The 13,727-nt window shown below is 40.7% G+C and overlaps 1 pseudogene; it reads left to right on the plus strand.

The window, feature by feature from the left end:
- Nucleotides 1-12,040: 12,040 nt before the first annotated feature.
- Nucleotides 12,041-12,820, plus strand: LOC147380333 (small ribosomal subunit protein eS4, X isoform-like; annotated as a pseudogene).
- The last annotated feature ends 907 nt before the right edge of the window (nucleotides 12,821-13,727 follow it).

The raw sequence follows: 13,727 nt of genomic DNA on the forward strand, positions 1-13,727 counted from the left end.
ACTTTGGCCACCTCATGTGAAGAGTTAATTCATTGGAAAAGACCCTGATGCTTGGAGGGATTGGGGGCAGGAAGAAAAGGGGATGACAGAGGATGAGATGGCTGGATGGCATCACCGACTCTATGGACATGAGTTTGAGTGAACTCCGGGAGTTGGTGATGGACAGGGAAGCCTGGCGTGCTGCGATTCATGGGGTCACAAAGAGTCGGACATGACTGAGTGACTGAACTGAACTGACACATAAAAGAATGAAATTAGAACATTTCCTAACACCATACACAAAGATAAACTCAAAATGTATTAAAGACCTAAATGGAAGACCTGAAACTGTAAAATTCTTAGAGGAAAACAAACATAGGCAAAACACTCAATGACATAAATCAAAACAAGATGCTCTATGACCCACCTCCTAGAGTAAGGGAAATAAAAACAAAAGTAAAGAAGAGGGACCTGATTAATCTTAAAAGCTTTTGCACAGCCAAGGAAACTATAAGCAAGGTGAAAAGACAACTCTCAGAATGGGAGAAAATAATTGCAAAGAAACAACTGACAAAGGATTAGTTTTCAAAATATACAAGTAGCTCATACATCTCAATGCCGAAAAACAAAGCGAAAAGTGGGGAAAAGACCTAAACAGACATTTCTCCAAAGAAGACATACAGATGGCTAACAAACACACGAAAAGTGCCCAACATCGCTCATTATTAGAGAAATACAAATCAAAACCACAATGAGATATCACCTCACACCAGTCAGAATGGCCATCATTAAAGTCTACAAACAAGAAATGCTGGAGAGGGTGTGGAGGAAAGGGAATGTTCTTGCACTGTTGGTGGGAGTGTAAACTGATACAGCCACTATGGAAGACGGTATGGAGATTCCTTAAAAAACTAGGAATAAAACCACCATATGACCCAGAAATCCCACTCCTAGGCATATCCCCTGAGGAAACCAAAATTGAAAAAGACACACATATCCCAAAGTTCATTCCAGCACTATTTACAATAGCTAGAACATGAAACCAACCTAGATATCCTTCAACAGATGAATGGATAAAGAAATTGTGTTACATATACACAGTGGAATATTCAGTTCAGTTCATTTCCGTCACTCAGTCGTGTCCAACTCTTTGTGACCCCATGAATCACAGCACGCCAGGCCTCCCTATCCATCACCAACTCCTGGAGTTCACCCAAACCCATGTCCATTGTGTCAGTGATACCATCCAGCCATCTCATCCTCTGTCATCCTCTTCTCCTCCTGCCCCCAATCCCTCCCAGCATCAGGGTCTTTTCCAATGAGTCAACTCTGTTCATGAGGTGGCCAAAGTATTGGAGTTTCAGCTTCAGCATCATTCCTTCCAATGAACACCCAGGACTGATCTCCTTTAGAATGGACTGGTTGGATCTCCTTGCAGTCAAGGGACTCTCAAGAGTCTTCTCCAACACCACAGTTCAAAAGCATCAATTCTTCGGGGCTCAGCCTTCTTCACAGTCCAACTCTCACATCCATACATGACCACTGGAAAAACCATAGCCTTGACTAGATGGACCTTTGTTGACAAAGTAATGTCTCTGCTTTTGAATATGCTATCTAGGTTGGTCATAACTTTCCTTCCAAGGAGTAAGCGTCTTTTAATTTCATAGCTGAAATCACCATCTGCAGTGATTTTGGAGCCCAGAAAAATAAAGTCTGACACTGTTTCCACTGTTTCCCCATCTATTTCCCATGAAGTGATGGGACCAGATGCCATGATCTTAGTCTTCTGAATGTTGAGCTTTAAGCCAACTTTTTCACTCTCCTCTTTCACTTTCATCAAGAAGCTTTTTAGTTCCTCTTCACTTTCTGCCATAAGGGTGGTGTCATCTGCATATCTGAGGTTATTGATATTTCTCCCGGCAATCTCTATTCCAGCCTGTGCTTCTTCCAGCCCAGTCTTTCTCATGATGTACTCTGCATATAAGTTAAATAAGCAGGGTGACAAAATACAGCCTTGACGTACTCCTTTCCCAATTTGGAACCAGTCTGTTGTTCCATGTCCAGTTCTAACTGTTGCTTCCTGACCTGCATATAGGTTTCTCAAGAGGCAGGTCAGGTGGTCTGGTATTCCCATCTCTTTCAGAATTTTCCACAGTTTATTGTGATCCACACAGTCAAAGGCTTTGGCATAGTCAATAAAGCAGAAATAGATGCTTTTCTGGAACTCTCTTGCTTTTTTGATTATCCAGCGCATATTGGCAATTTGATCTCTGGTCTGTTACTCAGCCATAAAAAGGAACGCATTTGAGTCAGTTTTAATGAAGTGATGAATCTAGAAACTATTACACAAAGTGAAGTAAGTCAGAAAGAGAAAGATAAATATCATATTCTAACGCACATATATGGAATCCAGAAAAATGGTACTGAAGAATTTACTTACAGGGCAGCAATGGAGAAACAGACATAGAGAACAGACTTATGGATGTGGGGAGAGGGGAGGAGAGGGTGAGATGCATGGAAAGAGTAACATGGAGACTTACATTACCATATGTAAAATAGATAGACAACAGGAATTTGCTGTATGGCTCAGGAAACTCTAACAGGGGTTCTGTATCAATCTAGAGACATCAGATGGGGAAGGGGATGGGAGGGAGGTTCAAAAGGAGGGGAATATATGTATACCTATGGCTGATTCATGTTGAAGTTTGACAGAAAACAACAAAATTCTGTAAAGCAATTATCCTTCAATAAAAAATAAATAAATTTTTTTTAAAAAAGAAGAAGCTGGATGGCTCTAGATTTTGATGGACTCTGGCACTGTGAGGGTCTCTCGTGGAGTCTGGGGCCTCCTAGTTCAAGGTCAAAGTCAGAGTGTTGGCCTCCCATAATGGTGTCATTGATTAGCCTTCCATACCTGGACTGGTCAGGAATTGAAGGACAATATTGCTATTCTGGCCATCTGTAATTGTCTCATTAGTTAGGGATTCTCCCATTATGAATCTCCCTGTCCCTATGGAGGTGAAGCTAAAGGCCCCACACAACTCTCTTCACACCCTTCGTTGTTGGGGTGAAGGTGGACACTGCGACCTTTCCTCCTTTCCCTGAGGCCAGATCTCCTTGCCATCCTCTACTGTCCTCCCAAACTTACCCAATGGCCACAGCCCAGTGGAACTGGGGTGCCCGCCACAGGTGGTTGCAGAAGGATGTGAGGAAGTGACTTCGGTATCTTTCTCATTGGTTTCAATTCTAGAAGAACTAGAGCAACAGGCAGAAGTGAAGTGAAGTGCTATTCCCCCATTAGGATTAACCGTGGAATTGTTGTATGTTCCTAGAATTATAATATTTCATCATGTGTTGTCGTTTATGCCCTCTCATGTGTAATAGTGATATCTGGGTTTATTTTGCACTTCCTCGCACAAGGGGAGAGCAACCAAAAGGACATTCATCTTACATCTGAAAACCATCCTTATTTTGAAGAAAGCTTAAGATAAGGGGAAGTGTGGGACTTTCCTGGTGGGCCAGAGGTTAAGGATCTGCCTTCCAATGCAGAGGATATGGTTCAATACCCAGTCAGGGAACTAAGATCCCATATGCTGCAGAACAACTCAGCCTGCATGTAGCGATGAAAGATGCTACAACTAAGATCCCATATAAATAAATATCATTTAAATAAATAAATATTAAATATATGTTATTTATTTAAATAATAATTAAATAAATATTATTAATAATTAATAATATAAATAAATATTAAACATATAAGGGAAAAAAAAGATCAGGGTGAGCAGGACCTTGATTCTCATTAAGGAAATTTATTTCAAGATCTTAAAAATAGATTTCTTGAAAAAAAAAAAAAAAAAAAGATGTTCTTACCCCATTCCCCTGATGCAAGGTAGGGAATAAGTATCTGACCAAAGCAAAGCCTATTGTCCCTGGAGAAGGAAATGGCAACCCACTCCAGGATTCTTGCCTGAGAAATCCGAATGGACAGAGAGGGTTGCTGGGCCGGATACAACTTAGCAACTGAACAACGACAGCAAAGTCTACTGTGTTCCTCCCTCGGGCTTTGACTCTGGGGCAGTGATACAAAGAAGTAGAGGGGCATTTTCGAACTCATCTTGTGGTGGCCGCAGTGATTTCCACTGTCTACTGGTGGTAGGGTTAGCAGTGATGCTGGAATAATGTGGCCACAATAAGGTCCTACATAGAGTCCCATTGTAATGATTTTGGCTGTGGTTCTGGCCTCCTTTCATTTTGCCCACTTTTGTGCCTGGTTGATTAGCTCTACCTGAATCCTGCAAATTACCTCCCATCCTTAGGAAAAATTGCTTTTTGCTTTCAAGTAATCAGAGTTGGTTTCCATTATATGGAACCAAGAACCCTGAACAGTGCCATCATGCTGGGACCCAGGACATTGATGACAAAGGTTAGTAGAGTCTATTTGGCCCAATATCTCTTCTTAACAATAAAAGAAAGTTTTCTTTGAATTTGGGAGTGAGTCTTTGTGTCAGTGAACATTTATATTTTGAGGTAAGTCCTTGAAGCACAGAGACCTTTAGTCACTGTGTTTCTATTATTCTAATATTTTGCGCTCTTAGTGGCTAACTGTACATTCCATACAAATGTTGATGGTACAAGCTTCCTCTGAATTCTTACTGCAATGGGCTCTGATGATAACTTTTGTAGATAACCCTGATGCAATTGCCTATGAATTCATACTCTGATGAGAAAAATTTTATAAATATTCTTGACTTTGGGAAGGAAAATAATAACTTATAGAAGAGAGTTATCCAAAGTATGTCTTCATAATTACTCAGGAGATGTATTTTTTATTTGTCTTGTTCCCAAATGTTTACCAAATTCAATAGTTAAAAACCATCTGTGTTGCTTCCCTATAAATTTCTTGCTTGTATATTTACAAATGGAATATATTTATTTGTCATTTTGGGGAACTATTTTCATAGTGCTCACTTCATATGACAGGTTTCCCACTTCATGAATGAATGTTATTTTGGTCTATGTAACCCAAAACTCTGGAATGGTTTTTAGGGGTCAGTAGTGTATCTATTGTATTTCATTTGTGTATGCTGAAACTTTTATGTATTACATAGTGATTGCTGTTGTTATTCAGTCACTCAATCATGTCCAACTCTTTTTGAACCCATGGACTGCAGCACGCCAGACCTCCCCACCCATCACCAACTCCTACGGCTTGTTCAAACTCATGTCCATTGAGTCAGTGATGCCATCCAACCATCTCATCCTCTGTCATCCCCTTCTCCCCCCACCTTCAGTCTTTCCCAGCATCAGGATCTTTTCCAATGAGTCAGCCCTTTCCATCAGGTGGCCAAAGTATTGAAATTTCAACTTCAGCATCAGTCCTTCCAATGAATAGTCAGGGTTGATTTCCCTTAGGGTTGCCTAGCTTGATCTCTTTGCAGTTCAAGGGACTCTCAAGAGTCCCAACACCACAGTTCAAAAGCATCAATTCTTTAGTGCTCAGCCTTCTTTATGGTCCAATGCTCACATCCATACATGACTACTGGAAAAACCATAGCTTTCACTATAGAGACTTTTCTTGGTGGGGTTTCCCTTGGTGGGGTAAAGAATCTGCCTGCAATGTAGGAGACCACGATTTGATTCCAGCAAATTTGGAAAACCCAGCAGTGACCACAGGACTGAAAAGGTCCATTTTCATTCCAATCCCAAAGAAAGGCAATGCCAAAGAATGTTCAAACTACCGCATAATTGCACTCATCTTATATACTAGCAAAGTAATGCTCAAAATTCTCCAAGCTAGGCTTCAACAGTACATCAACAGAGAACTTCCAGATGTTCAACCCGGATTTAGAAAAGGCAGAGGAACCAGAGATCAAATTGCCAACATCTGTTGGATCATCAAAAAAGCAAGAGAGTTCCAAAAAAACATCTACTTCTGCTTTATAGACTATGCCAAAGCCTTTGACTGTGTGGATCACAACAAACTGGAAAATTCTTCAAGAGATGGGAATACCAGACCACCTGACCTGTCTCCTGAGAAATCTGTATGCAGGTCAAGAAGCAACAGTTAGAACCAGACATGGAACAACAGACTGGTTCCAAATTGGGAAAGGAGTACATCAAGACTGTATATTGTCACCTTGCTTATTTAACTTATATGCAGAGTACATCCTATGAAATACCAGGCTGGATGAAGCACAAGCTGGAATCAAGATTGGCGGCAGAAATATCAATAACCTCAGATATGCAGATGACACCACCCTTATGGCAGAAAGCAAAGAGGAACTGAAGAGCCTCTTGATGAAAGTGAAAGAGGAGAGTGGAAAAAGTTGGCTTAAAATTCAACATTCAAAACACCAAGATCATGGCATCTGGCCCCATCATTTCATGGCAAATAGATGGGGAACAGTGGAAACAGTGGCTGACTTTATTTTCTTGGGCTCTAAAATCACTGCAGATGGTGACTGCAGCCATGACTGCTTGCTGCTTGGAAGAAAAGCTATGACCAACCTAGACAGTATATTAAAAAGCAGAGACATTGCTGACACAGGCTCATCTAGTAAAAGCTATGGCTTTCCCAGTAGTCGTGTATGGATGTGAGAGTTGGACCATAAAGAAAGCTGAGCACTGAAGAATCAATGCTTTTGAACTGTGGTGTTGGAGAAGACTCTTGAGAGTCCCTTGGACTGCAAGGAGATCAAACCATTCAATTCCAAAATAAATCAGTTCTGAATATTCATTGGAAGGACTGATGCTGAAGCTGAAGCTGCAATACTTGATTCGATCAAGCTCCACCTGATTCGAAAAACTGACTCATTAGAAAAGACCCTGATGCCGGGAAAGACTGAAGCCAGGAGGAGAAGGGGATGACAGAGGATAAGATGGTTGGGTAGCATCACTGACTCGATGGGCATGAATTTAAGCAAGCTCCTTGAGTTGGTGATGGACTGGGAAGCTTGGCATGCTGCAGTCCACGGTGTCCCAAAGAGTCAGACATGGCTGAGTGACTGAACTGAACTGAACTGACTTTTGTTGGCAAAGTAACATCTCTGCTTTTTAATATGCTGTCTAGGTTGGTCATAGCTTTTCTTCCAAGGAGCAAGCGTCTTTTAATTTCATGGTTACAGTCACCATCTGCAGTGATTTTGGAGCCCAAGAAAATTGTCTGTCAGTGTTTCCATTTTTCCCCCCATCCATTTGCCATGAAGTGATGGGCCTGTGTGTCATGATCTTAGTGTTTTGAATGTTAAGTTTTAAGCCAGCTTTTTCACAGTGATGTGTGCATGCAAATGCTTACTTAATATTACCATATTAAAATGTATCAAAATATCCAGAATTATGTTATGAATTAACATACAAATGCAACATGAAATGAAAATGTCAACTTGTCTGAATAAATAAAACATTTGCTCAACCACTGTTTATGGTGTCATCCTACTAAATACAAGGCCCTTTGAAGACAGTAGAAGCTGATGTGCATTCTGCCTTTGAGGAATTATCTATTTAATGACAGGAAGTCACAGTTTCATTGGGAAGCTTATATGCTAATGGTAATTGTGTGTTGGTAGTCAACCACAAGTATAAACTCCTTGTTGGTGTATGTGTGTTCCTGACAAATCTTTGGAAGTAAGCATTTGGATATGGAAAGGTCATATCCTTTAAAGATTTCAGTCCTTATACAAAAGTCTCTGATACCCCTAACCTAACATTTTAAGGCCAACTTCTACTTTTGTAGTTATACTTAATAAGATAAGGGTAAGATATTACAACTCTTGAGGCCTGAAAGAGAATAAAAACAGAGAGAATATCAGAGCAATTTAGACCTAGAATGAAGCACAGATTATCTGGCTTAACCCTTAAGTTTACCAGAAGCCTACTGTTCAACCTTTAGATCGTTAGTATGTGAGAAACGACAAGACAACTCCCTTGATCACTTTTTCCTTCTTCTTCCGTCTCCCCTCCCCACCTTACTGTATTCTTCTGGAGTACTAAAGGGACCTCCCGGGGATGTTTTCATTTTGAGCAGAAGACAGATGCCAGTGCCGATTTGAAGACATCACATGACTGAGCAACTAAGTAAACATCATGGTTTTAGGAAGGGAATTGGGATGCAGCCTACTCCTTCATACTGATGCAGCCTCCTTATCTATGCTCTTCTTAATGATCATAGAGCAGTGTTGGCAGACTTTTTCTGCAAAGGGTCAGAGTAAATATTCTAGGCATTGTGCTCCCTTTCATTTCTACCCAACCTACTCCACTTTGCCATGTAGTGTGAAAGCAGCCATAGACAATACAAATGAGTGTGGCAGGGGTCCATTCAACTGTGTTTGTAGAAACTGAAACTTGAACTTTATACAATTTTCACAGGTCATGAAATAGTATCTTTCTTTTAATTCTTTTCAGTCATCGGAAAACAAAAATCATGCTTAGCTCACAGGTTGTACAAAAACAGGCTGTAGTCAGATTTGGCTGGTGGGCCATGGTTTTTCTGTCCCTTTTGTAGGGAACACTTATGGGATGTCCCTTATATGTATACTGATGAATCTAACCTAGTCAGAGTTGATACCCAACGAAAATAAACATAAGGGGGACATAATTGCCTCAACCCTCGTTGTTGTTCTTGTTGTTGCTTTGTCACTAAGTAATGTCCAATTCTATGTGACCCCGTGGACTCTAGCCCACCAGGCCCCTCTGTCCATATGCTTCTCCAGGGAAGAATACTGGAGTGGGTTGCCATTTTCTTCTCCAGGAGGATCTTCCCAACCCAGGGATCAAACCTGCATCTCCTGCATTGCAGGCTGATTCTTTACCACTGAGCTACCTGGGAAGCCAACCCTAGTTAGGATCCCAGAATTTTCAGGATTATTTTCCTTATCTCTCTACATTTCAAGATGATCAGGTGGTGGACCACACACATAAGATAACTGCCCACATGACCTGGTAATCAAACTTTGTTCTATGCTTATTCAGAGACCAAGTTCTGCTGGACTGTGCCCCATATTTATTTCTTATTTATTTTCCTTTCCCCTCATCTTTGGGATTCTCCGCAGGTGATGTCTGCCAGCATTTATGGAAGGCAGATGCCTGTCTGTCTACTGATCCACTCAGTAATCAAGGAAGCTTCCCAGGGAAGAAGTGTGGATAAAGCTCCATATAAAGAGGTGAGGTAGTTGTTGGGAGGGCTTCAAACTGCTGAGTCATTGCTGCGTCATCATTTACAAGTTGCCATTTCTGTTACAAGGCAAATGTGAGGGTGTGTGAATTTATGTACAATTTATAACATCAAATTCAGTGAAACATTTGCCAGTAGCTTTATACAGGGTGGATCAAAGTAAAGGACAGAAGCCTAGAGACTGGAAAGAAAAGGAGATTAAGATTTCATCACAGCTCCAGATTTCAGCCACACATCAAAGGTGTTTGTTCTGTTGGCTTGTTTTAAGAACATGCTTAAATGGGTTACTGTATAATTTATTTGTCAAAGTAAGGATTTTAAATGCCGTTAAACTAAAGACATTATGAGAAAACCAATTTTCTCTCTCTCTTTTTTTTTTTTTTTTTGGTATTCATCCTGAGATAAAATGCAAAGGTAAGTTGTATGTATGGGGCAAATAATTTCTCTTTTATTAGGACTCTTTCCTGTCTCATTTTTGGTTGAGATTCCCAGGTAAAAAGTCTCAAGCATTCCCACATTCCAAAGTGAGCAACTGGACCCACTAATCGGGACTTGTAAAGGAGAGTCAAAATCCTGTTTTGTGACTCTCAGCTGTCCACCTACCCCAGGCTAGGAAAGAGACCAAGATCATGGTATGGACAGAAGAGCCTGAAACTTGGAGAGATTTCTTTGGGAAAAGTTAGGCTTTGAGTTTCATGTTTCACCCAAAGTCTCATATTTCTCTTCTCAATCATGTGTAATGAAACGGCTTCTTATTCTGATATTTTTTCAACCTAAGATGGTAAAGCCTTTCTTAACTTACTGGTTGTACAAAAACAAGTCGTGGGCTGGATTTGCTCCATGTGCTGTAGTTTGCAGAGCTCTGACTTGGAAACAAAAAGAGGGGGAAATTAGTGGTTTTTTATCATAAAACTGTTTTAAAAATTATTATTTGTCCCTAAAGGTTCGAGAGGAAGAATTTTTTTTTACATGGCAATGATAGTAATTGTTCAGTCATTCATTCATGTCTGATTCTTTGTGACCCCTTGGACTGCAGCATGTCAGGCTTCCCTGTACATCACCATCTCCCAGAGTTTGTTCAAATTCACATCCATTGAGTCAGTGATGCCATCCACCATCTCATCCTCTGATAGTAATAATAATGCTGCTACTGCTGCTGCTAAGTTGCTTCAGTCGTGTCCGACTCTGTGCGACCCCATAAACGGCAGCCCACCAGGCTCCCCCATCCCTGGGATTCTCCAGGCAAGAACACTGGAGTGGGTTGCCATTTCTTTCTCCAGTGCAGAAAAGTGAAAAGTGAAAGTGAAGTCGTTCAGTTATGTCTGACTCTTAGCGACCCCATGGACTGCGGCCCACCAGGGTCCTCCGTCCATGGGATTTTCCAGGCAAGAGTACTGGAGTGGGGTGCCATTGCCTTCTCCAAGTAATAATAATAGCTAATACTTTAATAGTGGTTTCTATGTGCCTGATGCTTTTGAAGTACTTTGCTCTATTTACTCATTTAGTGCTCATGATACAGCAATGAGTTAAATATTCAACACTATTAAATAGTTTAGCCAAATTCTCAGTTTTAGCGAAAATAGCAGGGCCTAGATGCAAATCCAAGTGACCTCATTCTAGCATGGCACACTTAACTACAAGCTAGTTTCTCACTTACATTGGTCACACACCCAGTGAAGCCCACTGTTTCTGCTTGAGTGTTCTCCACAAGGTCTAGACAGTTTAGCAGGGTGTTCTCCTTTAGAACCTGTCTTCAAGGGGGTGTCTGAAGTCAGAGGGATAGAAAAATGCTGAGCAATCTTCAATATAAGTCAACACACATTTTTCAAAATTCTTGAGTGACATAATTTTAGCACGCAAACTGATCATCACAGGAAGGCTTCCAGAAAAGTTTTTTAAAATGAAGAAGAAGAAAGAAAGCTTTATTTGATTGGGTGGGTCCACTGGGGACATGGTGAGTCTGATTGTCCTTTGGGAACTCAATAGGCCTCCAACCAGCAGAGTGTTTTACTATCTAATCTCCAAGTCACTAATCAAAATGAGGATTGTAGCCTGTAAGGAGAAAATTCGTCATGAAGGATTCCATGTCTGTGAAAGTTTTTTCATATATGTGGCCAATTGTAATCAGTCTCTGAAACAAGTTATGCTTTATGTTCTATGTATGAATCAAGTATGTGTGTGTTGAGAAAGGACCACACTTCATTTGTGTGGGGAGGACAAGAAGGACCCTATAAAAGCCTGTGGATTCTGCAAGATTCTAGCTGTACCACTTTTGTACTGATTAACACCTGGCAAATTCCTTTCCCTCTCTAGCAGCCAATTACGTCTCTGAAAAAAATAAAATAGCAATGATAATATTACTAAATTCACAGGGTCATTGAAAAGATTAAAGACAATAATGTATGTGCATTGCAAGCTATAAAAAATACATATATTAATATCTTTTAATAAAGCCAATGAAAAAAAAAACAAATCAAGCTGAATCTAAAGGAACTCTATTGCTACCTGCATCAGCAAATCAAGATAAGACAGTTTCTATTTTTTTTCAATAATAGCTTGAAGGCAACTAACAGTATAACCTCTATTGCAGGTAGTTTCTGAGAAAATACAGAGTCGGTATCACTTTAGAAATGTCTTAGGGGATAGATTTTCCTGGAGGAGGAAATGGCAACCCACTCCAGTATTCTTGCCTGGAAAATCCCATGGACAGAGGAGCCTGACAGGCTACACTCTATGGGGTCACAGAGTCAGACAGGACTGAACATGCATGCCAGAAAAAGGGAGATCGATTTTATGAAAATGTTTGTTTTACCTTCCTTTGAATGAGAAGTATTTTCCCAGTTTTGGTCTAAACTTTCTATGTTTTAAAAGAAAGTCGCTCTTTTCGTGCCTAGCGCAGCCATGACTCAGGTCCCAAGAAGCGTGTAGCAGCTCCAAAACGTTGGATGCTGGACAAAGTGACTGGTGTGTTTGTTCCTCGTCCATCTACGTGGCCCCAGAAGCTGAGGGAATGTTTCCCCCTAATCATTTTCTTGAGGAACAGACTTAAGTATGCCCTAACAGGAGATGAAGTAAAGAAGATTTGCATGCAGTATTTCATTAAGATGGATGGCAAAGTCGGCACCGATATAACCTACCCTGCTGGTATTATGGATGTAATCAGCATAGATAAGACTGGAAAGAGTTTTCATTTGATCTACGACACCAAGGGTCGCTTTGCTGTTCATCGTGTTACACCTGAGGAGGCCAAGTGTAAACTGTACAGTGAGAAAGATCTTTGTGGGGACAAAAGGAGTCCCTCATCCAGTGATCCATGATGCTCGCACCATCTGTTACCCTGATCCCCTCCTCAAGGTGAATGACACCATCCAAATTGACTTGGAGACTGGTAAGACTACTGATTTCATCAGATTTGACACTGGTAACCTGTGCATGGTGACTGGAGTTGCTAACCTGGGAAGAATTGGTGTGATTACCAATCCAGGTTCCTTTAACGTAGTTCATGTGAAAGACATGAATGGCAACAGCTTTGCCACATGGCTCTAGAACATCTTCCTTATTGGCAAAGGCAACAAACCATGTATCTCCCTTCCCTGTGGAAAGGGTATTCTACTTACCACTGCTGAGGAGAGAGACAAGAGACTGGCAGCCAAACAGAGCAGGGGATAAAATGATCTCTATGTGATGTGATTGGAAAAGTCTTTGTACCTAATTAAAGATAATTCCAAGTGATTAATAAAAAAAAAAAAGAAAAAGAAACTCAACTACTAAAGTTAGAAATGGGTATGGTGGCCTCTTAAAAAGGCATACTATTTGATTAAAATTTCAGCTCTTCTGATAGTTCTTAGCTCGGGTTAACTAACATTCAAGAATAAATTGATTTTTTTTCTGTTGTGTCATTTAAAACTGCCAGTGTTATCCATTCCAAGGTTTACCTTTATTATCAGCCCCCTCTGCCATAACCCAAAATTAAATTGCTGGCTTTCCTCAAAATGTTCTTATTTTTGATCAGATAAAATTTGCCTTCTTTGTAGTTTCAAGATGAATAGGGTGTACATGGGATTTGGGCTTCGTGTTGATTGAAAGTATAGCTCTCTAGCAACAAGGATCTTGCTGGCTGACTTCTGTTTCATGTAAACACAAGCAGAACAGAAAGAAAAATGTGTTACACACTTGTATGTGTTAGCTCAGGCTACCATAACACAGTAACAGGAGTTGGATGGTTTAAACAACAGACTGATTTCTCATAGTTCTGAAATCGGTAAAGTCCACAATCAAGGTGTTGGCTGATTTGGTTCTTGATCAGGGCTTTGCTGCTAGAGTGTAGATAGGTGTATTCTCATTATGTCCTCACATTGAAGGGAGAGAGGGAGAGAGAGAAAGGGAGAGAGAGGAAGAGAGAAATAGAGAGGAGGGAGAGAGAATGGGAGAGGGAAAGAGAAAGAGAAGTAAAGGGAGAAAGGAGAAGAAGCAAGCGAACTCCCTGGTCTTTATAAGGGCACTAATTCCATGATGGGGGCTCCATCCTCATGACCTAATTAGTTCCAAAGTCCTCACCTTCTAATACCATCGCATT

The sequence above is a fragment of the Bos grunniens genome, chromosome 1, assembly GCF_055505025.1.
Source record: "Bos grunniens cultivar Pamir isolate PY7600 chromosome 1, Bosgru_T2T1.0, whole genome shotgun sequence".
Taxonomy (NCBI): Eukaryota; Metazoa; Chordata; class Mammalia; order Artiodactyla; family Bovidae; genus Bos; species Bos grunniens.